This window comes from Macrosteles quadrilineatus, unplaced genomic scaffold, assembly GCF_028750875.1.
Source record: "Macrosteles quadrilineatus isolate MER2022 unplaced genomic scaffold, UCM_ALF_1.0 Scaffold_3__2_contigs__length_128488019, whole genome shotgun sequence".
In the NCBI taxonomy this organism is placed as follows: domain Eukaryota; kingdom Metazoa; phylum Arthropoda; class Insecta; order Hemiptera; family Cicadellidae; genus Macrosteles; species Macrosteles quadrilineatus.
Window position 1 is genome coordinate 30,138,391 of NW_026542596.1, and position 4,634 is coordinate 30,143,024.

At 35.6% G+C, this 4,634-nt stretch overlaps 1 pseudogene; it reads right to left on the reverse strand.

Annotated features, from left to right (window-relative positions):
• Positions 1 to 2,686: 2,686 nt before the first annotated feature.
• LOC128990790 (cysteine-rich venom protein-like) lies at positions 2,687 to 3,344 on the reverse strand (annotated as a pseudogene).
• Positions 3,345 to 4,634: the final 1,290 nt, after the last annotated feature.

A 4,634-nucleotide genomic window follows, 5' to 3' on the forward strand; every position in this document is an offset into this window, starting at 1 on the left:
TGATTAAATAACGACCATCGGTTTAAATGGGTTGCTCTTGTTCGTAAAATAAATAAATAAACTTATATTGCAATCATAATGTTGAGTTGGCAGAGATTTTTGTTTACCACATATCAACAAAACAGGATGACGCCATCTTGATTTTGCCTGTAATTTGACAAGTCCCACCAACCCGATCACCCGGCCAACCTAACAAAACGAAACTCTAAAACAAAACCAGCAAAAACAGTGGTACGTTTTTTGAACACAGAGTGGTTACTCCAGTTATAATGTTATAGCTCAGTCGTTTTTACATCCCGGGACCGCAAAATCAGCTGTCCGCTTGCATTTTAATTAAAAAACAGTATCCATAGCATTGAAATAGAATTGTTTTATTTTCATTATTAAAATTATGTCTTCGACATTCCCTAGTTCTCAAAATTATCTTTCTTTCAACACAAAAATCATGAAAATCCGTCAAGTGGTTGACTCAGATTCGTGAAATAAGAAACTCCAATAATGTTTTAATATTATAGATAACAAAACAGTCTTTTTGAATAAGTCAAAATCAGTCACTCAGCATGATGTTCTTTTTAATATATATATCAAAGTTTTAACCAATGACTTACTCATCTTATCACGACAAATATTAAAATAAACTATGCATTATTCTTGTTCAAATAAAAAAAATACAATATGAACAGAGATTAAAATCTTCAGACGTAAAAATTGTAGCACCTCGACTTAGAAAGCGTGTCTTTGACAGCCTTACTGATCGCTCCCTAAAGACCGATACACATCTCACACCAAACTAGCTTGTCACTTACTTGTAGATGTTGATATAGAGCTAACGAGATTCATCCTTCCTGTTTGTTGTCTTGATTATCGCTTCAAAATGTAACTGCAAATCCTTCATGGATCTTATCCATAATCAACTCATTTTAATTTATTTTTTTAATCATATGTAAGCTTCTCTAATTCATGCCCTACTTTCACATTTACGATTATACGAACATAAAGGTAATAGGGTTGCTTACATAGCCGTTGATGATTGGTCGGACTCGAACCCGGGAACCTGGTAACCAAAGAACCCACGCTCTAAACTAAACATCTCACTCGCCATGTCCCCTGTTATAATCTATTCCTTTATACTCTCTGATTTTGGTTGTTATCTTGTCGACAACAAACTAGAAGCCAGATGGCGTAGTGTGCAGTTGGGTACAGCTGGGTAGCTGAGTTATAGTGATCACATGGTAATCAAAGGGTTGCCTATTCAATTCTGAGAAAAGTCAGTAGCTTTTTGATGGCTAAAAATTGTGCCCAGATTTCCTTGAACTGTGGGCTTTTGTTAAATGGTCCTGGATAATGAAACAGCTGATATTATTTAGTAACAAAGCTACACGAAGCATCCCTCTTCATTCTACACTCATCTTTCACATTTGCGTAAAAATACGGATTCCTAGGTAACGTACCCATCTCAATAAGTAATAATAATATAGTGAAAGTATGGCGTGACTAATTCAAAAACAGGATTGAAATAGCATGAGCCAAACGATTTACTTTAATTAAAAAAAATATTACATGGTATTATCTTTAGTGGTATAACTGTTGAGTAGGCCATATCATAAGACACTTGGAATGTAGATACCTTCCAGTGTAAGTTTTCATCTACTAATCAATATTACAACAGATTTTCCTCTGCAGTAATATATCATTAAGAAACTAGTTATAGGCTGTAGTATCATCTACCTTGACAAAATAAATGCATTTTGTTTAATACTACTGTAAGTATTGTAAACTTTCAATCGATAACAATATATTGCGCTTTTTTCATGGTAAAAAGTAAGCATAGTTTTAGGTAGAAAAACAGTATATTTTCCCAAGACAACTTAAGCAGTTACCCAGCAATAAAGTTCAACACTATATATTTCCCGCGCGTCTTCCCATCCGCTCTGTAGCTCACGAGGGAGGTTTTGATTAAGATACAAAGCGAGGGAATCATAAATAAAACATCACGTGACCTTGTACGCCTCCCCCCCCCACACAACACAGCCTCCCCACAGACATCATCGGGAATTGGAGAAGTGGCGCGAGGTTTTATGGGTGTTTGTGAACATAAAAGTAGCCGATAAAACTTGCCGATATGAAATTTCGCCGTTGTATTTTTTGGTCCTGAAAACAGTAAAACTTGTTTACACTCCGTTCCGTTGTTTTTTTTTCGTTTTAAATTTATAAATTGGTAGGCTATTCCTTTTTTCAGGGATAATACGGATACTGTATAATGAAATACTTCTCCCAAATCGTTAAAAATACGGTAAATATTGATATGATGGTGAATATATTTAAATTATGTTAGAATATGGACCGGTTTCGACCAGTAACGCTGTCATTGGACCTAATTAAAGATAATAAATCGGAGACTGATAACTGGTGTGACTGTCGAAGTCAATCACAATTGTAGCTTATCTTTGATATTTACTATTCTGTAAATGTCTAGGCTACAGAATGTACATTTCCGCGTGTGCTGTTATAAGTGTTAGAGATGTATTCCAATATATTTGTATAATTTCGTATTGTATTAGGTTAATATGGATTGGAATTTAGGCTGTACATCTTTACACTGCCAATCACATAGGTAACATTATACAAAACACCATATATGTCTTTAATCTTACAGTAGGCCTACGCAATCTATCCATACAATAAAACCAAGATTCCCCTAAACAATCAAAACATATCCTACAGCAAGTTTCCAAATCACCAAAGCTACAAAGGTGTTTCTTTTGTTACTGACTAGGATTCCTCCAAAGTCATCAACCTCCGAAGTACACAAGCCCGGGTATTGAAAGCTACAGCTGGTTCCTTCAGGACACCTGGTACAGTAATCTCCCTCCAAATATACTGGCTGGCCCGGCGTGTTCCGGCAATTGCGTAATTACATGCCATTAGCACCGGTTGGTAGTCATCGTCTATCTTGTTCTGCTCTATGTATCCACATCCCACACGGTCTGTCTTCGCCCACACCAACTGAGTGTATGTCTCTACTCTCGGGTCGACCTTGTATTTCCGTACAGTCTCTGGTGTCACCTCGCTCACCTTCTTGTACCAAAATATCACTATTTTTAAAAACAGCTTGGTTGCATTAGCTCCCTCGTCCAGTACCTTGATACTGTTTTGACCAACCTCAGTTCCATCCTTGAGGTTCCTACACTCATCATCATTGTGGTTGGAGTTTTCACAATCATTGACCAACCTCTGCGCGATATTCTCAAGCTCCATGTCCCATTTCAGTTTCATCATATCTGCCGCTCCCGGTTGTCCTTTCTCCTTCCCCGAGCAATCTTTTGCCTTAATAAATTGTGAATTTCAAGAATGACCTTTCTGTGTTCGTCGGTTACGCCGAATTTTGCTTCCACAGACGAACACTTGGGCGCTGTTTTGTCCATAGTCTCCGGATATAAGCACATGGTATGTTCCACTCCATTTTACATGGTGGGTAGTCACATTTTTTTGTGACTGAGTCACTTGATGCTTGTGTACTGATCTGTAGAGTTGTGCTATGCTTCTCATGGGTAACTACGTTAGAGCCCGTAATATTTGTGTAGATAAGTGGTATCTTCAAAAACATTAACACAATTAACGATCCAAAATAGGTTTTCATTTCAGATATGCAATAGTAACATCATAAATGGTATTACAAATATATTAACAAACTACACGCTTCTGTTATGATCAACATCAATGTAAACATAATATTATTTAATTAGAGAACAAACTAGTCATTCAATATTCATCAGCTGGGTAAATAAGCTCTTCAATTTTCATATGGAATTTCATACTGCTATATAAGCAAAAACATAAACAATTAGGTAAGCAATGATTATGCAGAAAGAACCGTATAGATCGTTCATTCATGATTGCTTCATTACCAATAGTTTTGTATTGATTACCAAAACATTAACGACCACTCCATCTACCCACGAAAGTCAAAAGCAGTTTAAAAAACACATATTATATCCCTATCAAAACAAAACTCGGTTGAGGCTGCTTGGATATGAATTAAAAAATATATATTGGGAATGAATTGGAATGAACGAGGATAACTTGAAGTTAAGTTAGAACACCTACAGTTTATAACCTGTTGTATTACAACCTCTTTGAGAGCTTAAGACATGTTTTTTTTATCACTAGACGTATATTGTACTTCTGAGGAATAGAGGGAAAAATCAATACTTTAGACTTTATAATACACATATTAATTTTGTTCCAAAAGAACAAGTAACACCTTATCAAAATAGTTTTACAGTATTTGGGCTTATTTGGTTAACTATCGCCAGTATAAGGTTTTTAATAAAATGAAAGATTAAAACCCCAAACAAATTCCATGAAAATGTGAGTTGTTAATCCCGATTATCAAATTCTGATATTAATGTTAAATTATCAAAGGAATGTTTTATGCAAACATTCTCAATGCCGAGTTTTTTTGATCGTATGAAAACACTATGGTACTCATATTTCACAAAGAAACCATGTGTATGGTCATGTTTCCAAATATAAAAGCTTTTAGGAAAATTTATCCTTTATTGTTGGCAGATCTCCCGTTAGATATCGCAGTGGCTGTTTTGTAAAAGCTACATGTGATATTATCCGTTTCG